Below are 23923 nucleotides of genomic sequence, written 5' to 3' on the forward strand. Positions count from 1 at the left end.
AAGATATACAGAGGACCCAAGCCACTCTGCAACATGTCTCAAGTTTTGGGACTTTCTGTTTACAACCTTACATGTACATATAGATCTTGGATCAGCTAAGAAATCTAAACAGTGAAAAAGTTCCTTGGGCCTTCAGAAGTTGTACAGACAAATGAAGGAGAAAAAGTAGGAATCTTCTTTTAAATATATCTATATATGTACTATATGTTAAAATATATAAGGTCAATCTTTATTTCCATCAGCTGGAGGCATTAGCATATAAAAAATAAATGTGCAGAAATAAGAACAAATAAAACATACTAAACTAAAATTACCTTAAAACATTCTGTGATTTATATTAGATACCAATACCAAAATTATTGGACAATTCACTGTACATAGCCTCTTAGAACCTATATAAGTTAGAGCTCTGAAACAAAAGGAGATTTTAATAGCACTGGCTAAGAATCTTGCAGTTTTCATTGTGACCTGTTTGTTTTGATCTGCTAAAAGAAAGGGCACATATGCAGAAACAGGTCATCCTGGAATAGACAACAGTAGGAGAGTAATCATGTCAGTCCTTAGATCTTTACAGAAATTGCAAAATAATAGTACATGAGCTATTGCCATCTTCACATGGATATAAGTGATTTCCCAGAGGGATTCTTTTAAATCGACCCTCAAGTACAGCTGATGGCAGTATATTGAGTCTTGCATATGTAAAAGGTCATCTGTATATTAGAACTGTTAAATTTTGCAGATAGGATGCCAATGTATTAAAGGATCTAAGTGAAAAATGACCATACCATGGGCATTTTTCCCAATAGCCAGATAGTTCTGTTGTTCCATATCATATAGGTGCTGTTAGGACTTTTTTTTTGCTGAGTCCTAACTTTAATAAGTGCTGAGGTGATAAACCTGAAAAGTGAAGTTTTGTGATGACACACTTCATCCAAGCACTCTTGTGGGAGTCTTGAAAGTTCAAAGAAAGTAAACCAGTAAGGATTAAGTGCAGCTGAAGCCAGAAATTAAGTGTCCTATACCAGTCCTGTAAGTTGATGGAACAGAGATTAACTTCTAGACACAGCAAAATATTTGGAACACAACATGAAATCAAAAAGATTTGTCTCAGGAACTTAGATTGAACACCTTCCACATCTCTAGTATATTGTTGTTGTTGTTGTTGTTAGCAGCGAAGTCATGTCTGACCCATCGCGACCCCATAGAGAACATTCCTTTAGGCCTTCCTGTCCTCCAGTATTCCCCGGAATCCACTTAAGCTCACACTGACTGCTTCAGTGACTCCATCTAGCCACCTCATTCTCTGCTGTCCCCTCCTTCTTTTCCCATCAATTGTTCCCAGCATTGGGCTCTTCTCTAGGGAGTCCTTCCTTCTCATTAAGTGGCCAAAGTATTTGAGTTTCATCTTCAGGATCTGGCCTTCTAAAGAGCAGTCATGCATCTACACAAATCTGGACCCCTAATTGGTGCTAGAAATTTAGATACTTTGAGTGATGGTATGTAGTTGCCACCTTGTATGTAGAAAAAGCCTGTCAGAATTTCAGAACTCTGAGATGCCTTTTCCACCATATATTTCTGATGGGCTGACCAAAACCCTGTTGAGAAACTACTCCAAGTTATTTTAAAGACTTTAATTTATTCAATTGGCTGGTTATCCATAGACCAACTGTGAATCCTGTGACTTCTAGAAAATATCATGATTTTAGATTTGTTGTAATTAACAGCCAGGTGGTCTTCATGGCACAACTTGGAGAATCCCCTCAGTAATCTTCTTCAACTCACTTTAGTTAGGGATAGGAGTACAGCATTATCTGCATACAGAAGGATGGAGATAGATTTTGTAGCCAATTTAAGGGTGTGGAATGTTGGACATAATAAATTCTTAACAATGCTATTTATATATAGATTAAACAATGCAGGATCCAGCCTTGTTTGATCCCCTTTGTGCCAAGCATTGCACCTTCAGCCAGGTTTTGTTGTATAAGTATATAATCAGAAAAAGAAGTCCTTTCTCTATAATTAGGAGATTTAATTTGTCCCAGTGTATAGTACAGAAAATTGAGTCAAATGCAGTCAGATCAATAAAAGCTTCTTACAATGCACCACCTGGTCTCCTAACATTTTTATCAATTACTCTAGAACAAAACAGTGATCTATCTTGGATCTACCTAGTTTGAATCCTGCTTGCTGATCTACCACGATAGTTCCATCAGTTATTCAGTCAATTAGCTTATTATAAAGATGCCTTGCATATAATTTACAAATTACACATGACAAACTAACTGGGTGATAATTTGTTGGATCCAATGTGTGGCCTCTTTTAAATATGGGGACAACTACTGCAGTATTCCAGTTTTCCTGTAAATGTGAATAAAACTGCCAGGAGAGTTTGGATTTCAGAATTTGGATTTCATTATTGGATTTGAGAATTTTTAAAGGTAGAAAATCAATGTCTGGTGCTTTAAGAATGAGGTTCTTAACCTCAGCCAGTGTTACTGGTAGCCACTCTGGTAAATTCCCTAGAGTTCCCATTATCTGGGTGATGCCCCTGATAGAGTGAACAATGATATTGCATCCACTCATTGGGTCCAATAGTGCATACAGGGACTGTGAAACCATTTCTTAGCAAGCCTGCTATTATATGCTAAAAAAAGGTAGGTATCCCTGTCATGAGAAGCCTTTATTAGCATTTGCCATGCTTACTTCTTAGGTTGTTGTTTTTATTCTTTTATCAGAAGTTTATACTTTCTTCTAAGGAAAACATATTCATTAATTTAAAGGCCTGAATTGGAATACCTATATTTATAATAGACTCTTACCAGCTGCCTTTTGACCTGTTTACATTCATTGTCAAACCAACTATAAGATGCTTGAGATTTCCTTGAGCCACTCTTTTTTGATTAAATCTCAATTGATATTGCAATCTATCAAAGTATTAAGCAGATTTATGCCCCAAGAAGCAGAAGTAGTAGAGAGGATTGCAACATGGATGGCTATGAGGTCTTCCATATGTAGGAGGTGAGTTATGGCTAAATTCACAACTGGTGTCTATTTAACTTTGCTGTCAGTTACACCTAGGTCTACATTTGAAATGTGTTGGGTTTTCAGGAAATAAATGTTATCTTCAGGCCATGTTAGCATTATCGTTAAAGGAAGATGATCTCTTTAAAACCAACCTCAAACTCAGTGATAAACTAACATACAAAGAGAAAGATTCCTATTAAATGATCATAAAGGTTAAGGTAAAGGTTTCCCCATGACATTAAAGTCCAGTCATGTCCGACTCTTGGGGGCAGTGCTCATCTCCATTTCTTAGCCGAGGGAGCCAGCGTTTGTCCACAGACAGTTTCTGTGGTCATGTGGCCAACATGACTAAACACCAAAGTGCACGGAATTCTGCTACCTTTCCACCCAAGAAGTACCTATTTATTTACTTGCATTTGTATGCTTTCGAACTGCAAGGCTGGCAGGTGCTGGGATAAAGCATGGGAGCTCACCCCAGGTGCAGATTCGAACTGTCGATCTTTCATTCAACCAGGCCAGCAGCTTAGCAGTTTAACCCACACCACCACCAGATCCCTTTAATTGATCATACTACCTCCCATACTAGTAAAATAGGTATATTCCCCAGGTCCATCACCATCTGCTGTATCATTTAAAATTATAACATCTCTCCTTCTTACAAATCTGGCTAAGAAGAACTCTGATAATTATCTAATATCCTTGGAATATTGAGAGAAACCACATTCTGGGTAAACACCTGGCTCCAGAATCTGATCATAATGTTTATGCAAGCTTAAATCATCAGTGCCTAGGTAAGCATTGAAATCGCCCACAATAATAAATACTGTGTCAGGGCATGACAGTCCAAGAGTTTCAATATAATTCTTAGCTTCTACCCCATTAGCAGTTATAAGTGATTTTCTTGAACAGGATGGTATATCAACATGAGACAAGTTTTCAGGAAAGTAACATAAACAGCAGTTACAATGGAATTGCATGGGTTCATAGCTGTTGTGCTTGCCTCCAGCTTTGTGAAAATAAAGCTAATCCACCACCTTTTTTAGAAGAAATAGCTGGCAAAAAAGCATTTGTAACCATTAAGTGTTACAGGTTCACAGTGCCAAGTTTCTTGCAGCAAGATGAAGTCAAAGCATTCAGTGTAGTTCAGTAATTGTATGCTGTGCTGCTTTGAATGCTACCCTGCTATATTCCAAGCCAAGACTTTCATCTCAGTGTCCTTTAGGATTCAGTATTTTGTATTTCCACTCTGTTTAAGTGCTCTGATTTGCCTAACCCCCTCCCCCACTCCCATTCTTCATTTTTGTAGGGGCCTAGTCTGTGGTTTTTGTAGTGTTTCCTGTCCTAAGAGGGGGACTGCCCATTTCTAGAGTGACTAATGCCTGGTAGTTTAGCCAGAACTTTGCATTCTCATGGACTAAGTTGTGTCTGACTCTTTCATACTCTAAGAGTGGTGGACTTTGAAGCTTGGCATCTATAGATTTAAAAGTTCCTGGGTTATCCTTTTTGCTATACATACAGACAAAACAATTGATTGGTGAGGGTGTTGATTAACAGGTGATTGCAGTATATATTCTTGATTGTGCTGTTTCAATTTGAATCAACCTGGATTGTAACTTATCTAATTTAGTGATAAGACATTGTTCTTTATTGGGAAGTCTGGTGAAGGAGCTTATCAGTTTATCTTCTGATGTCAGCCAGTTAAATTAATCTGAAGCACAGTTTTCCTGGATTCACAGTTTTACTCCATGCTCCTATGGTTTGTTTTGATTCTTGGGTTATTTTTCTATAGTTTGCATGTCTCCTTTGGGTACCATTGCTGATTCTCTTCACCAGGTTCTGCCTTCTTTAGCACCTGAGAAAATGTTGGGTTTTGGTGAAGGACTTGATTCCTCATATTATCCCTTTTTGAGACAAGTAGAGGTTTATGACCATATTGTTGAAATGACAAAATGTGAGCATACCTTTCTGAACCAGTTGAGTCTTCATTATTAGAGCTGGGATTTTGTAGCTACTAAAGGTTAGGAAAATTCGCTTAGAATATCCCTTGCTAATCATACCTTAGATTGCTTTTAGATCCATGTCCCCAGCAATGGGGTCTAATATAGTTCCAGGTTTTTCACCACAAAGATAGAGCCCCAGTTAGGAGTCCCCCCCCCCCCATACGGAAATAGGCAAAGGACAATGTCACAAGATCTCAGCACTAAGCTGTTTGCATGAACAGGTGTGCTTGCTTCTTTAATTCTCTCTAAACTATTCAGCAACACATAATTAGGCATGCTCTGGCCCACAGCAGATTGTGTTGCTGGAGGTATAAGGCTATATTGGCGCTCGTAATCCAAAATGAACCAGCTTCTTAACAATGAAATCCAAATACCCACATACAGTTTGGGCTGCCTGGTTAGTCAACACACAACACTCCTCTAACAGCAGTCTCTGCTTGGCAGTTTGAAGGAATATTAATTTTATTAGCTTTGTCCTTCATTTTAAGGCCAGGGAATGTTTGCTTGGCCACTTTTCCACACAAAGGAGTGAAACAGTCCTGTAGGGAGATTGCAGCTTCTTTGGAAAGCAAAACATAATTGCCCCTGCTACTCTGCCTGAGCCTTATCAGAACACCTGTGTCTTTTCACTCCTTGCATCCTCACTTCCCACAGTTAAGTCCAAACAGACCATCCTCAAAAAGCATTTCTTCATAAAAGAGAACTTCAAATAGGTAGTCTTTCTTTTGTTTTCTTTTTGTTCTGGTACCTTCTAAGGAACCAATGGAACTTCCAAGGCACAGGAGAAGGAGTTTAGGAAATCCAAACAAACACATGCTGCTGTTCATGCCCTATTAAAATATATAATTTTAATGTGCCGGTGTTTACATGTGTGCATGCATATATGCATGAGACAAATGAAAGATAAACATGAAAAAAGAAAGATTAATCTTTTTGGGATCAAGCAGAGGAAAAATTCCTCAATTTTTCTTCTGTATGACAAATATAGCTTCAGTACTAGCCCAGGGAATACTTGCTAGCTGCTTGCAAAATAAATTGCTTTTCATCCAAAGTTTCCTTTCATTACATATACTTCAGTGAGAAAATCCCCTTTAAAAAATAATGATTCTTTTGGTGAATTGTAAAGAACTGAAACCTTTCAGAAGTCAATGTACTGAAGCTGACAACTTCTATTAGCAAGCAGGAGTGTATTATTATGAATCTTGTGTAGGAGTATTACTGCCAATCAGAGAAGATAATACTGAGCAAAGATACGTTCATATCTGACAGTAGAAAGTGTCCTCATATGTTCATATATGTGGGCATCTTCTAATGGAACACATTCCATTAACTGCAATTTGTAGAGAAGGAAATGAAGAGCACTGTACCATGGACAACTGAGGGTACGGATCAAGGGCATTTCCATATTTGCTGCACTTCATTAGCTTGATTGGCATAAAAACCAAAAGGATGCTGCAAATGGCAGGCTGTAAAACTATTCCTCAAGTGGTGGTGGGTTTCCCTTGTATTAAATTGGAGTGTGACTGCTTTTTTTCTTTAATGAGATAGTTCATAATTTAAAAATAAAATAAACATGAACACATGTCCAAGGGTTAAAATCAGAAACACTGGAAAAATGCAGCATCTGTGCTTTATGAACTTCTAATCTTCTTAAACAGAGGAGATCCATTTTGAAGCTGCAACACACATGAAAGTATTTCAAGAATTAAGACTGTATTCCTAACTCATTTACTAGTGAGTAGTCCTTGCTGAATGTACTGAGATTTACAAGTTGACACAATGGGCTCCAAACTGCTTCTGCTTTAAAGTTAATCTGAAGGTACACTAGAAGTTGGCCTGTTTCTAACACTGCATATCCAGTGTGTACAAACAGCAATGTAGCTTTTATAATAACATGAATTTAGTCCACCCTACTAAAAGAGCATAAGAAATACTTTGGGGCACTCTGCTGAATGTGTATATCATTGCATATGACAAGCGGGTTAATTGAAATGAAGGAAAATGTGACCCTCAGCTAGAATTTCTCCTTAAGGGTACTGAGTTTAATGTTATTATTACTGTGTTCTGAAACATTCTGTGGGAAAGCATAGCGATGAGCTAAACTTAGGTCTTAACTGCAGAAACACAGAATGATGTGGATTAAACATGACTAAAACTTGCCGCAAGAAATCTTTCCTGGGAAATTCTTGTAGCTCTTGCAAATATTTCTGAAGTATTATAACAGCATTAAGTTTCCAGCTTAGAGGAAAGTGAATGTACCACAATATAGCAGTTGAATGGGCCCAATAAAATCACATCCGTTGGGCTAACCTGCCACTAGTGTTGCTATATGGCAGAATTTCGGAACCATATTTTATAGACTGCAGGGTGATTTTCACATACCTTTTATGGTGTAGAACCAAGTATATCTGGATCTTAATTCCATATTTATTAATATTGCAGGCTAAAAAGGGCTCTGTTGTTTATTTTCTTCCTATTGGCCTGTAAACTGTCAATCCTTGAGGGTATATATGAAATACACTCAGCCCCTTTGACTAACTGCACTGAAATGTCTTACAACAACACATATGAGTTGTTGTTCATTTTTAAACCAATGTTTTTTTTAAAAAATACCTTAAATCAGATTTTCAAATGTTGTCAGAAAAATTGCCAGGCTTTTCCATTAAAAACTACCTATGTTAGTCACGAGGAACATAAAAGCAGTGTCATTTAAACCCTGAGCTTCATGGTTTTTCTCCTGGAGAGTCTGAATTCTTTAAGCATTTGATTGTGTGCATTTCCTATGAAAGTGTAATATTTAGGATGAAAAATGTAACATACAGTTTTTAGAAGAGATTCCAAATTTAGCTTACTCTAAATACAAACAATTCTGGGAAATTAAAAAAAACTTTTTCTAACAGTAGGAGTGGAATATAGAATCCAGGAAGACTAATATTTATTTATTTACATGTATTTATAGGCCACCTATAATTGTCGAGGCCTTCCTGCCAAGGCCATATTAAATGTAATGAATTGTGCTTATTGTAAATGTGACATACATAAAAGCAATTAGCTGGAACAGATGACAAAAATATTATTGCAAACAGAATATGTTAAAAGTACAAGAAAACCCAATTTCTTTATTTCCTGCACTTTTAATGTAGGTTCTTTACACAATTGGTTTTATATCAGCTTTTATTCTTATTGAGCATTGTAAAGTAGGACAATATCCCCACCTCTGTACATTATTACTTCATTACTATATCTGACCAGAATTGTTTTCATCTACTCTAGTCGTACAGAACTGCACTTTAATAACTTTCTGGGCCTGTGGACACATTTGGGAACTTAAGAAACTATGATGGGAACCACTGCAACTTGGCTCCCATGCAGGATGTGGCTGATGCATACTGGTTACCATGGGAAGCTGGCTAGTCAAAAGACCCTATAAATTGGGTGCTGGTAGACAAGAGCTCTGTACTCCGAAGCCCGCTTGGCATCACAGAAGCACAACAAAAATACCCATTTAAGGTTTCATTAAACGCCTCAGTTACATGCTATGTAATTAAAATAACCTGCAGCTTGAAACTAAAATGGCACAATCCAGAATTCCTGCCACTACCTCATTCTCTTGCATGTGTAGTCAAGGCCTTAGTTCGGCATGAGACTGTTTACCTGGGCCAGCTCCACCATTAGGTGAAATGAGATGTTGCATTAAGCTGAGTGAGATGGCTGCTTCAGGAAGCATATTTTTGATGTCATGAAAAGGCTGCAGATTATTATTCAATTTGTTTTTATTGTATGTTTATGCCTAGGGAGAGGTGTTTGTGTGATTTTCTGCCTCAGAGACCACCATAATTTGGCTGACCTTCAAGAGTATGGATCTTGCTTGGGAGTAGGGCTCCATTTGTATTCAGCCTCAGGCAGTAAGAAACCACTCTGGCATTCTTGACTTATAAAGATACATATATTATAACAATGGTGGGAATACCACTGCAGCATTTTTAGTGCTCAAAAAAATCATCTGCATGCAGTCTGAAAGAGCAATACCATCACAGTAAAGGAAAAAAAATATGAAACTGACAGTAGTACCTGAGTCTGATCAGAGTATGGTAGCCTAGTCATGCCCCTGCAATCTCTGCTGGGTTACATGCTCAGCATGAGTCACTGCCAGTAACATTCAAGCCCCAAACTGTAGCTACAATAAGAATTTCACTCAATTGTAAAATTTAACAGACAGTAAATGTTCTGTGCCCTGGCAGCGAACTATGGATTTCTTTCACTGCCTTTCCACAAAAAGAAACCTTTCTTTCTTCCTCTTCCAGAGCAGAGCCATTGTTCCCATTGATAGAGATGAGCTCCTTCCAGTGAAGTCAGGAGTCAAAATATGTGCTCATTGTCTTCTTTGATGTTCCCACATTTCAACTCTACTTTGGCTAGAGAAGCTATGGCACAGTACCTTCTCTATTTGGCATGATACCATCTTTATTTCATCATAGGAAGTCCCAATGCTTTTTAAGTTCGGCATGAGAGAGAACAGAGCAGCACCTAATATTGCTTAGGGCTTTTAAAAAATGGCTTTTCCTTATGATCACTATTTAAAGCATTTGGAAAACCCCAAAGGAAATCAAATCTGGATAGGTGCTGCTTCAACCTCCACTGCAGTGTCTCTTCCTGCCTCTCCAGCTTCTCAGATTGCTAAAAATGCAGATAAGGAGCACCTGCTGAGATCAGCCTTGCGGGGAGCATGGGAGGGCTACAAAGTTAGCTGTTGATGTCAGGGCCCCTCTCCGAATATTCCATGAGTGAGGCGGTGCAATTTCACCATAAAGACTTTCTTGGGAAGCATGCAGAATCTAACAAGAGACAGCCAGCATGCGAGGATGCTGGTAGCTTACAGAATCCAAACTCACTCACTTTTCTACTCCTTCTTTCTCAAGCGCGCGCGCGCGCACACACACACACACTTTTTGTTCCAAAACTTCCTCTCTTTTCACAGCTTGTCCCCTTCAGCTGGCTCAATAAGGATGAATAAGAATGAATCCTACTTCTCCGGACACTTCTTAGCCTGCTCCTAGCTTTGGGACTCTTAGCTCACACACTGGGCATCATCACCAGAACAACATGGGGAGACCAACACACTTTCTTTTGCACATCGAAGACTCTGGTCTGGTAATATCCCAGGGCAATGTACCTAGAAAGTCTGTTCACAGAAACCTGATTGGAATGCCATGACATTACAATTGGAAGTCATGATCACACTAGCTGTTCACTTCTTGCTGTAGACTGACTACGGAATCCTGTGTCCAGTATTTGTAAGTTCAAGTATGTGCAACTGCAAAACAGGGTAATATCAGAAACTACTTGGCATGAAAGTTAGAAAGATACAGTTCTATGTTTCCTAGGCATAACTTTCAAGAGCATACCCTAATCTCCTGGAAAATGGTTTCCATGTTCCAATGAATTTAATTCTAAGTTAAGCCTAGTGATTAACAGAGAGAGCTTCTAAAATGAAAACAGAATCGTATCAGGTTATGATCTTATCAAAAGCAGAGTCTTATCCTGCTGATAATATCTGACATCTTCAAGGCCACTAATATTCTTGCAAGCTGCCAGACAAGTTGGGGAAGTTTGATATAGAGAGACCATTTAATAAGTCATATCTTCGTTGTGATTTCTAGAGGAGCGCTCATATATCTTCCCTTTACCTTTACTGGAGAAATACACCCCTCCTTCATCGAAGTTTCACAGTTGTCACATATTGCATTTTTGCATCATTAACACACATTCCAGATAGCAGGTGGTGCCACTATGTAAAGGTTGGGGAAGGTTCCTCTAAGGTGCCATAGCAGTTGGTCTCCTTTTGGAAAATTAAATGTTCATTACTCTCTTCCCTGATTTATATATGTTCCCAATACTCTTGAGATTTCCATTATCTGTCATTCAGGTTGGCACTGGAGAGATAACTCAGTCAATCTTGAAGTTGTCATCATTAATTCATAAAATAAAACCTGTTGATTGTTAAAGAAATGAGTATCTTTTCTCATTGTCCTCATCATCAGTACATTAATAATAACCAACTGGCAAGTCAGATACAGTGCAATTTCAAAAATCATTTAATTATTTTTGAATCAGTTCTTAAATTTGTGTATTTTTTCCCTCAGGCTAAATATCTATATGCTTTGGTTAAACTAGTTGCCCTTGCCATTCTAGAGATAATAGTAACAATCCCTGGATGAGCCAGATTGTTGGTATTTAGAAAAAACAGGTAAATATTCATATTTTAATATATACATAGCAAAAAATATAAGATGCACCTATCTGAATAGCAATTTAAAAGTGTAGTTTTGGATGTTTCCATAGAAACTGTAGAGTTAGTCACAGTAGGTAATCAACTGTTATAGATCCTACAATAACGCAGAAGGAAGATATCTATACCTAGTTCTCTACAATATTTTCATTACAGGTTTTCTCATGCAATTTTTTTAAAGATAAATATTCTGTTAGGTTAAGTTGCTCAGAAGACTCCTACAAATGACAACAAACAGCCAAAGTATCCGACAACAACATATGCAACAGGGTCTCCAAAGGGATGTTTTGTTTAAAATGTATATAATTTAAATCTGGAGGTTTTTAGTCCACTCACGTATACATATGAAAATGCAGGCCCAGTTCCAAATGCTATCTCTATTTCTTTAGAAATAAAAGCCAGGTTTCACAGCTTGCTTTCAATGTAACAACAGTGTCTTTGCAGCCAATTCTTTTAGGTAAATTGCTTTATTACATCTGAAAAGATTCTGCATTGCAATAAAATAGGTCAAGCAGCAATTTATTTGGTTATTTCTGACCATGCTATGGGTAACAAGATGCATCTAACAGTTGCCTCAGGAGGACAACCACATGGGCCTGGTGTACATGATACCACAGCAGGGTATCCATAGCTTCGGGTTCACGTTAAATGGCATCATGGTGTGCTCTTTCAGGCAAAAAAGAAAAAAATTCTGCAGTATTTTGAAGATGATCTCCCCGGTTCATCTGATGGAACCTGACAGTTTAAAGGATCCCACTTGCATATTTTTATGGTTCCCTATGCAACCTTTCACATCCAGCTATCACTACTTTTAACTGAAAGCTAAAGGCATACAAAAGTAACAACTAACAGATCTGATGGCTCCTAAGCCTTTTAGGATGGACCAGATGCTTTAACCATTATATCTTTCTAGGACCCAAAAGGTGAAGAGACAGAGAAATGCCGGACTCCTCTATTTTGTGAGTAATGGGCACTGAAGGCTTTTCTTCATAAGGTGTTTATTGTGTGCTTGTCATCCCCTGCTCAAAGCAGTTTACAGTTTCTTTCAAAGAGGACATGCCTCTCCAAGTTTTGCTTCTGTTTTCTAACAGCACTTTTTGAGCAGGGAAAATGGAGTATTATTTTTGAAAGTGGAAGTCTGTACTCATTTTATACTATATTTGTGTTATTTTGCTATATCGCAATGTCACCTAGAGGTTGTGTAGCAGAAAAGCTGGAAAGGAAATGCTCTCTGCATTGTGCTTGGATCTCAGCTGTGTGGCAAAGCTGAAAGCAGACACAGCCTTTTGTGAGAACCCTGTCTGGCTTTTCCAAACAAGGCACTGCTGTGGCATATTTATTGCTCATGCACTCGCATTTCATGTGTGATCCAGACGACTTCATCTATTTGTAATCCACCCATATTTTCCCAGCAGTTCTCCTGACTTTTTTCCTTAACGCAGAAAATCTGTTAAGGAGAGGAAGAGCTTCGCTGGTGTGGACAGGGAAATGCCAAATGGAATTTGGATGGAGGAGTTGTCACTGAGGAAAGTGGATGACACCCTCCTAAGGTGCTTCCAGATGGTTTTCACCACTGCTGTTAAAAGGCAATTGTTCCTTATTCCCTCTTTAATGGCAATTCTGTGCTGAGAAGAAAGACAGGCAATGTGGTGGGGAAGTATGACAAAGGAAAGATGACTTTGTCTGGACCTTTCCCCACTAAAATTCTTTGAATGAGGCAAGACAATTTCAAAAGAAAGCCTTGTTGGGGAGCATCTTGGGAATTATTTTTCCACTATACAAAACTGCTATTACCCTTACAGTTGGTATATCCAGTTTTGGAAACACTCCATGAAGGAATTATGAGGTTGTGGAAGTGAAGCTCCAAATGATACAGCTAGATGTTCTTCCCTATTGTGTTTTATTATTGTGTTCATACAGTAAATTATTCATGAAAATCAATCGGAAGCTTTGTGCTTGCCTCAGTCTTGACATCTCTTATAACATGGAGGAAACCTCTGCATAATAAAATAAATAGTACCTGATAGCACCTTTCTGTGGAGATAACTGTAATCATGGGGGGAAAAGTGTATTCTTCCAGTATGCACCTTAATTTGTTATTACATGCAGTGCAATCTTAAGCATGCTTATTCAGAAAAGTCTCATGGAGTGAGTTCAGTAGGACTTACTGCTAGGTAAGTGTGTATACTGTGTGTATGGCAGAGGATAGCAGCCTAAATAATAATTACTCTTGTAAAGGCGGCTACTACTCACCAAGTGTAGGACATGCTCTGTCATATGCTGATTGACACAATGAATATAATATAATTATATTTTGTTGAACTGTTTAATACTTATGTATTGTGACCTTATTATGGATTGCTTATTGCAATAATATATAATAGGCATAGATATATAGCTATTGCAAATTGCTTTTTATGTTACTGTTATATTTTGAGGCATACTGCCTTGATCTTTTTTTATGGAAAGGAAATATACAGTTAACATTGATACTGAGACTGGCATAGATAGTGCTTTCTTCACCATCAACACATACCAACATATCCATATTGGTATATTTCAGCTTCAAAGATCACAACCAGTATTGCAACCAAATTGAACAAGAGCTGAAACCAATAATGAGTTTATAGATACAACTGTTAGAAAACATGGCAGGCTATTTAATTCTCATGTAGGGTTGGAAGCCTTCTGGCCCTCCAGATGTTGCAATACTATAACACTCATCATCTTGGTCATACTGGCTAGAGCTGGTAGGAGTTAGAATCCAACAACATCTGGAAGGTCACAGGCTCACTGAACTCTTTTCATATAGAACCAATCCTCAGTGAATTGAATTGGGTTACAGCAACAGATCTTTGTGAGTTGAGGAAAAGAAGAAAAGGCCAAATGTAAAATCTGAGAGGAATTAGGAAATGAGAAGAGAAAATAGACCAAAAAAGAGTCCAAAGGGAACCGTGCAAGCAGGATATTCAATTTTATTTCTAATAACCAGAAGAATCTTTGGCTGTAGATCTTTCAATATAGGGTGGACTGGGGCGGGGGGTGGGGTAGATTTTCATTTTGGAGTGGGGCAGGGTTTGAGAGGTCAATTAATGGAAGATTATCTTTTGGGCTGGGTCAACCAGTTTCCCTTGAAAGCTCAAGGTATTCAATATCTGACACTGGAATATAACTTCAAAAGATTTTTAAATAGCTTTTCTGTAATTGCCATTCTATCCTCCTGGCCTCACCAGTTATTCCAGCAACCACTGCAACAGTCTGTTCCCTTTTCTTACCTATGACCTCTTCCTGGTCTGTTGCATCCTGAGGCAGGTTCTCCCTTTCCCCTCCAGCATGTACCTTCATGTTTGTGGGACTTTGTAGCTGCCCCAGACCCAACAGAATGTATGGAAATTTAATGAAAAGAGTTTCATCACAATTATACCCTTTCACTGTCTCCATTTCCAAAAGTCAGCAAGCAGACAGACACATCACTCTGCCAGTAGGAATGAAGTAAGCAATGACATGGGTGTTGCTAGAAAGCAGAGGGCAAGAAAAAGAAGGCTAGTAGCAACTTTTGCAGGTACTCTAGCCAGGGGTTCTACGATGTTTCACAATAACAATGTTAGCAATGGGTCTAGGCCAGCGATTCCCAAACTGGGGCATGCAAGTCCCCAGGGGTATGAACCAGGATGTTTAGGAGTATGCCAAAAAAAGAAAGAAAGAAAAAACAGAATGGTAGAAAACTCTTTTGAGTTTTGCATGTGTATGCACTGCCTGTTCACATTATTATCCCATGACCTTTTAATCCCATTGTTGGGATATTTATTTACAGTTACAACATACAAATTTGAAATAACAACAACTAGATTAATTACAAACATTTTGCTAATATAAAGGGTTCAGTTTATGGAAATGGGCTGCCAAATGCAAGTGCCACAATTGTAAGATTATACCATGGTTTTTCCTGTCATGGAAACCCGCCCCATTTAAGGAACAGTATAAAGTTAGTAGCATTGTTTCCTTGTTGTTTTTAAACTGGTATGACCTTTTCATGTTGTTGTTGTCTTAAATTCATCTACAATTATGCATAATAGACAGCTGAAAATCAGCATGCCTTTATGGCAATTATAAAAGACAATTAGCAAAGGCCTTTTGGGGATTGTTTGGAACCAATTCCTTTCATGTGATCTTCGCAATGCTAGAATGCAGGCCTTTGTTTGCAGAACTATCCCATGGATATAATCAGTGTTCATGGTTCCTTCAAAAACACACTGGAGATAGCAAGTTGCTTGATTCAATGGTTACACCCCAATTTGCCACCCCAATACAGTCAGCCAGGAATAGCAACCAGTCATAGGAATGTTTGTCTTATGCAGCTCCATGCATGCTCACTGAGGGGGAGAACAGGATGAGGCTCACTGACTACAACCTATATGACTACATGAAATAAAATAAGAACCTGGATCCTGATGTGCCGACCGGCCAAATCCCTGACAGCCCTAAAGTACTTGGCATTAGAGAAGAGGGTCCGTCATTCATGCAGCCTTCTTTTATTATTATTGCAATTTCAACTAAGCAAAATCACACTCAAGAATAACAAGGGAAATATATAACTATATGCATGCAGATATGTATAACTCAGAACCCTAATGTCGCAGGGTTCTTTATATGCATGGGCCCTTTGCTCACTATTATGGAATGCAATCACCGGAGGGCACAGGTAGCAGGTGTGTCACCACTGGGGGCTGACCTTAGCCGGTGAGTGCAATCCCCTCACCTATTCACTGGAAGTGTGTAGGATTGATAGGAAATAGCATGTCTCTGACAAGTGCACTTGCAATATACATGCTCTTGCAAAACCATGTTTGCTACATTCAGACTTCATGTTTTCAGTGCAGACCAAGTATGGGCAGCTACAGAAGGTCCAGGGACTAGTTTTCCCACCTGCTGGATGCTCTGTGGGCCACATGTGCACTTCCTTGTAGGCACCCCTAAAAAGCGACATGCAAAATGTGGCCTTTTGGTGCTGCATAGCGGCTTCACTAAAAGGAGAAGATTCAGCTTGCCAACAAGATAAGCTTGACCCTTTCATTGCTCTAGCCTTGCAGATGCTCATTTTTTTCTGGGATAATTTGTTTCTTACTGTGTAGGGAAGATGGGATCTTAGGAAAGACTGAAAATTGCAGGGGTTCTTGCCATCCATTGCCCATTTGTTGCCCATCCTTGGTGCAACTGATGTTTTAAGTGCCCATCCAAAAAATTGATGTATGAATCCTGCAGAGATGTAATTCAGTCCTTGTCTTCCAGTACTCCACCGTTCATGAAAGTAGGCCCATCACAGGACAGAAGAAACTTGTTTGAATGTTGGTTACAGTAAATAGCAGCAGTGGATGGTGCTAATGGCAATGCATTCCTGAAAGCTTCCTACATTTTCAAGGCAGCATTAAGGCCTCTGTGCTCCATCTTGTGCCTTGTAACTCACCTGAGGCATGCAGTAAACCTTCAGAAAAGCGCAGCCTGTCATATCTTGTTGCTCAATGCTAAACTGCTCATTATAAATAAACATGTTCCTAATAATAGTGACCTGTCTCTTCATGACTTGACTCACTGGAGTTGTTCAGAATTAGAAATAAGACTTTCAAATGAAGGAACCAGAGTGGTAACAGAAATGAAACATGAAAAGAGCACGTTAGGGTGGGGGTACAGCAAACTGCATCTGACACTGTTAGCCACATGTCTAATGGGGTTGTTATATCAGATGTGCTGTGCTTTGGAGTCCCACTCTGCATTCTATCTGCTTGCCAGAAGAGAACGTGACTACTGGCTCCAGTTACACATTACATTGACATTGAGTCACACTTCGGCATCGAAAGCAGTTATTGATGTTTTCATATTGGCAGGGGAAGGAGCTCAGAAAGATGTCAAAATGCAAAGGAATTGTCTTGAGAATCGAGAGCAGGCATCATGTGGACTGCCAACCTAGGAATCCAGGGTTCTAATCCCCGTTCAGCCATGAAACTCACTGGGTGACTTTGGGCCAGTCACTCACTCTCCACCAAACCCACTTTACGTGGTTGTTGTGAGGATAAAATGGAGCTATATAAGCTGCTTTAGGTTGTTTGCAAGAGGAGAAGTGGGATATAAATGCAATTTATTTATTTATTTATTTATTTATTTATTTATTAGGATATTTTTATCCTATATGGTTTGTCTATGGATGGCTTACAATATAATGTAAGCAATGTAATCATAATAATAATTGATCATGGAATTTGTATTGAGAGTGTGCCATCTACAGCAGCCTCACACTTGCTTCATTCTAAAGTGCACAAGGCAGCTGCACAACTTATATATGCACACCGTGTGACAACTGAAGATTGCTATGCAGATGCAACATAAGTTATTAAGGGTATTAAGGCAAGGAGAACAGACATGGCCACATAAATGCATGCTAGCTTCCGTGTCATTTTACTTCTAAGAAGAGACAAATCATGATAGCCTTTCCTGAATGGGTGCCCTCTGGATGCTTTGCACTACGAAAATATTTAAGTATTTCATATATCTATCAGTTTTCTGAACAGTCTTTAGTGTGTGTCCACAAAATGACGAAATGTTTAGTTCAGCTTTGCTCAGCCTCTGGCTAAGTTGGACTACAACCTCCGTAAGCCCATGTGCAAGGCCTTAAAAATAACTGGCAGGCACCAGATTGGCTACTGAAATAACCAGGAAGAGGGGAGGGGGAGATTGTTAATGGGAGTGTGTATGGACTTTAGGGGCTGAGTTGATCATGGCAATCATCCCCATCTCCTTTTCCATTGTTCAACTGAGATTGAATAGAAATACGAGGATGTTTGTCATAATTGTTTCAATTTTGATAGCAATTTGTGGACTCAGACCATGATGGGCTGACAGTCTCCTAAAGCCAATCCTCAGCCTGGGACCTCAAGATATATTGCACTGCCACACCCACGTTGGCTGGAGAAGACGGGAGTTGCAGGCCAACACGTTTGGAGGGGGCCAGGTCAGGGAAGGTTGGCCCACTAAGTTATTCCTTTGAGATGAAGCAAAGCAATGCAGATGGAAATGATACTGCCTGCTGATAAGGGTCCATTTCTGAATGTTGCATCTGAAATTGTGTCAGAATGAAGCTGTTCTTTGTGGAACGTCATGAACAGATGGAAGACAGACAGAAGCAGAACACTGAGCACTTTGCTGAATACTTACTAAAATTAAGCTGATGGTCAGATATATATACACCACTGCTACAGTTTCTCAAGGGGAGGTGGAAGCGACTCTCATCTTATGCATAGTCTCTGAATAGCAATAACAGATGGGGAATACAGTACTTCTCAAAAGTTTTCATTCCAAACATCTCTAAGGGGCAAAGTAGATGTGACATGAAATGCATCTTTGCATTTCATTTGTAGTTCTTTAAAAATGCAGACAGCATCAGATGAGGGGGTGGGGGGTCTGATCATTATTAGGACTGCTGCAGACCAGCTTTTCTACTTCCTTTCTTGGTGACATGACAGGAACTGCTCATCTGAAGTCGCTATTTGCTTTGGGAGGGAAACTACTTTCTGCACCACTGGGCACTCCCCCACCCTTTTTTTTTTTTAAATCAGAGAAGGACCTGCTCAGAGGAGGAAAGGTTTGCATTCCTTCTCCATGCTCTTTGTAGTTTTTATTATATGGCTTTGTTTCTTGTGTTTTATATGAAGTGTTAATGCTTTTATTAAACCTTGCCCTCATCACCTCCTAGCCAGGAGATGCAGTTAATAAAAAATAGATCACCCTCCATCATCTCCAGCACTGTGCCCATGTCTTAACGATACCAGGCTGGGAAAGTCTACCTGAGAAGCAAAAGTCCAGTTTTTGCAGCGCAGATCTACATTTGAACAGCAGTATGTATAATGTTTATTTACCTAATGTACAATAAAATCTTATCAAAATCTTTAATCTGATGCTCATTATGGAACAATCTTTCATTTCTTTTTCTCAGGCCAAAACTGTTGATTCAATCCATCCTTCCACCTTTCATGCTTTCTACAAGGTTTCCGTTTTAAGAGATTTTGGTACTTTCCATCTTGACATAGATTTCTGTCCTACTACTCCTTTTTAGGTTCTTCCTTCACCAAACCCTTCTAATATCATAACAATTGTACTCATGGTTGCAGAGATAAATTGTTTAGAAGACTATTTGAAGGAGGTCCTAAACATTTTCCTCTTGGAGAGAAGACATTGTGAACCTGCAAAACAAGGAGAAGTAGGAAACTCAGATGTTCTAAAAATTCACACAAGGAGAAATAATTACAGCTCCTTCTGCTTCTTCTTCACCCTCTTCAGCACATCTTCTAAAGCCTTACCTGAATTGCTGGTGGACCTGCTTCTGTGTGGTGTTGTGTTAGATGAAAACTGTCTAAAATTCAGGTCTGTTGCTAAAAGGCAATGGTTCTTTTTAAGATTCAGAATGCAACAAACACACTAATGAGTGAAGGAAAGATCAAGTTGGAGTAATTAAAGCAGAACACTTCAATTCAATTATTAAAGCAAACAATATCAAACTAGAAGAAAGCAGCAAACCACAAACTAAGATTATAAGCTTTATGCTCATAAAGCTGCCAGGAACTCATCAAAACATGGCAATGACATGACTCCAATACTGGCCACTAATATACAACACCTACCCAGATAAGCCATCCTGGGAGTGTCTCAGGGATAAATTATACCATTATCTTCATAGTAACCTCACCCCTATTCTGGACATATTTTCAGAATACATGGCTTATTTATTTATAACTATGCTGGCTAGTTTAGCTAACCTTGAGATGTATCCAAAGGCTTACCAACTAGCTTTTCAAATTGTTCAGTCTCCAACAGATAGTTGCCTTTGGGAAGAAGCATAGCTAACCACTAATTGCAACAGGCCCAACCAGAGGTCTAGGTACAGAAGCAGCAATTGTTCTACACCACAAAATCCTCAAAATAACAATTGTCTTCTCTGTTTTCCAGTACATCAGGATTATTCACTGAGGGTACAGCATCACTGCTTTACCTCTTGAAGTTGTTGTTCATGTTCCTCTTATAGGAACAGGATCCATTCCAGGAACAAAAGATGGCAACTGTACATTATGATCAGTACTCATCCAGTAGGGATGCCAATGAAGATGTCTCCTTTGAAATCCATAATGCAACTTTGGGGATGTTTTATTAATTTTGTTGGACCATGGAAGAGAAAGAATTAAGTTCAACTCCCAACAGTCCCAAGTCTGCTTGGGCTTCCTATTCCCATGGCTGCAATAATGAGAATTTATGGCAGCCCAACCTGCTTTTGAACTAGTGAGATCTTTCATCAAGGATAATAGAAATGGTGCAATGATGAGAATTTATGGCAGCCCAACCTGCATTTGAACCAGTGAGATCTTTCATCAAGGATAATAGAAACTGTGACCATCCTTGCAGCATCATGGTTTCATTTTTTCAATCCTTCTGACTTTGGTGCTTCCATTCTGGTGTTTGGTTGCTTACACTTTCCCAAAGTGGAGTTTTACATAACAAAAACATGCTCTGCCTTTGCATTATGACAATAAAAGCTGTATTCACAATGAATATTCTGATCCACCACCACCACTGCAATGGGACATTTCTCATGACAAGCAAATTCAGAGCGTTTGTCAGATTTCAGAATCTGGTGAATATCGCTAAACTTCTGTCATACTTCCTAGTTCAGCATTAACATGCATTGAAGTATCAACAGAAACAGAGACAGAAAATATATTCTGTCCCTGTCCACCTCCTCAAGCAAGACATACTCAAGAAGTAAAAGCATGCAGTTCTGAGCTGAAAATATAATGATGTCCTATAGTTTCACTGTTTTAGACATATTTTTGTTTTAAAACCTGCCCAACAAGAGCACTTGCTATATGTGTTTGGACCATTCAGACTTTGAATATCAAGCAGTAATTTACTGTAACATAGAACCCTTGACCTTTTCTTTTTTCCTTTGTAAATTAAAACTGAAAATGTACACTGTAAATCTCCTGGTGCCAATAAAAAGTGGGGCTTTTTCAGATTATTTGATGAATAATGAATGACTGCTCTATTCTATTCTATTCTATTCTATTCTATTCTATTCTATTCTATTGGCTAATTATACACAAAAGACTGAAGGCTTAATTCAAATGAGAAGTATACTTTCATCAAGTTTTTCAAAGCTATATACATGGCCTTCATTTCTGCAGCTGTATCTTGTCTCTGGTACGTCTTTGCTCTCCTAAGTGCCTCACAGAAAGGTATATTAAGAGATTTCCCCACAAATAAAGGGGACTGGTGCATATACTTTCTATGGGAAGACTCAAGAGACTAGGCAACAGCAGTGAACCTAATTCTATATTTCTCTTCCACAGTCCCAACAATTATACACAGCAATGTAGTGAAGCCACAGTTCAGTGGGATGAAGCACCAGGAGTTTTTTATTAGCAGGGATGCAGACGTTGTCATCTTCCCTTATACCTTATTGTTCCCTCTGGGTTAATGTGCAGTCCTTGAAGCAGCTGAGGAGAACAGGATGACTTTGCCTAGCAACAATATATGGCACTTCCTTATAATGAAAGCTATTTGGAATGGCTTTGTCTTGAATGGGCAATTAATATCCATTAGCTTTACAGAAGCCTACATCTGATGAAGATGGAAACTGCTCAAACTAGTTCACTGATATGGATCAATACAGGTAGCTGAATTTATAGACTCTCCTTAGCTGTGGACCTACCAGGCTGTCATGACTCCAAAATTTACCATTCCACTACCAATTGTGAATGCTGCATGCCATGTCCTTAATAGTTATTACTGCATGCCTTACCATGGTGAGTATAGTGAGTGTGTTGCCCTTCCTAAAGAGGATTTGAGGAAAGTATTAGTATTATTGAACCTGTAAAAATGTATAACAAATGGTAATAGGCAAAAGCTGGGCCTACCATACCATTAACCACATGGCTGTGCACTACCTGCCCAATATGACCTATTAAGTGCACTTAGCTTAAAACAGGTGATAGAACAGTTCACCACAGGGAACAAGAAATGCATGAAGTGGCTTATCCTGCCTAATCTTGGAAGCTAAGCAGGACTGGGCCTGGTTGAAATCTGGATGGGTGACTTCAGATTTGTGAACTGCCCAGAGAGAGCTTCCACTATGGGCAGGACAGAGATTATACTACTCCTACTCCTACTCCTAATAATAATATCTGTCATGGGGTCCAGCTTCCAGTGTTACAGAAACTGAGTAGCCTAATACTTCTAAAATTTCTAAATATTGTATATGTCAGCAAAATGTTTAATACCCACCAAATTGGAAGATAAACTTGTATATTAGGTATACAGTAGTAGCCAATAGTACAATAATAAAAGAGGGTATTTTACATATTAAATTAGATTTGTTCTTCATGCCCATGATTTAAGAGTCCATGTTTTGCCTTAGAAAAAAGTTCACACTTTATGAAATTAGACAAGGGCAGGTGGGGAAGAACTTCATGCTATGTTTGACCTGGGTCTTGAAAAGCCAGATTGTGGTGTTAGCAGTTTGCTATTGCCAAGGCAGAAATAAGAATGCTAGACTCTTTCATGTGTAGTGTCTGATCTCCTCAGTGAAGACCAGAAGTACCAGTTAGGTAACTTCATTTGTTCTTGACTAACTGGTAGGGTGCCCCGAGCTTTGTTTAGAACAGCTCAGCTACTTGTAGAAACAGGTGTAAGAAAAAATGATTACACTTCACATGCCACCTTTAGAAAACAAAAATGAGAAAGATGGACTGGGTTCCTGCCACTAACTGTAGAGCCTCTCCTGTGGAGCAAAGAATAACAGGATAGATTGTTTGCATTTATTTAGATCTTAAATGAAAAGCTTCAACCTTGACTAAGTTCATGCAGATGGGAGGGCCCAGAAGAAAAGGCAGGCAGGGAGATAAAAATGGGGATACAAGCCAAGGTGAACAAAATATGAAAGCATGGTGGGGTGGGGTGGCAGTGGGGGTAGAATTTCTTTGCAAGCAAGCCAAATCTCTGGCAAAATTCCCTCCAAGTGAGGGGGGTTGTTGAAAGTTCCAAACCATTTGCCCTTCCCAGGGTGCCAGATCTGTAAAATCATTTGTGTTTATGGCAATTATCCCTCTCCCTACATCCTGGCATTCCTCCCGGGGAAGATTGTATCTGACCTTGTAAATTTTCAGGCCTTCAACCCTTCTCCTCCCACTGCATGACTTCAGTGCCAGCAGGTCCCTGGCACAGCCACCTGCATCTTCATTCTTCCCACCAGGCTGGCAGACTTCATCTTTTAACCCTTGCCATGCCTCAAGCCTCGAAAGGCCCTTCCTGTTACACTTGCTGTCCTTGGAAGCAGAGGGAGAAGGAGAAAAGGGGATCTAGAAGGTAGAGAGTCAATTGGGTAACCCCATATATGACTGGCAAGCAGACTATCCAGAAAGGAATGTGATCCTACAGAAAAAATGTTTAGATCATGTTCCTAAACATAAAAGCAAAAACATTCAAGTGCAGTATGGTGCCTCTATTATTATAATCTTCCTTCTATAACATGCAATCTAGTTATTTTCTAATTAATTTACTGCCAATGAGGTAA

The sequence above is a fragment of the Varanus komodoensis genome, unplaced genomic scaffold (assembly GCF_004798865.1).
Source record: "Varanus komodoensis strain SLA01 unplaced genomic scaffold, ASM479886v1 scaffold1, whole genome shotgun sequence".
Classification (NCBI taxonomy): domain Eukaryota; kingdom Metazoa; phylum Chordata; class Lepidosauria; order Squamata; family Varanidae; genus Varanus; species Varanus komodoensis.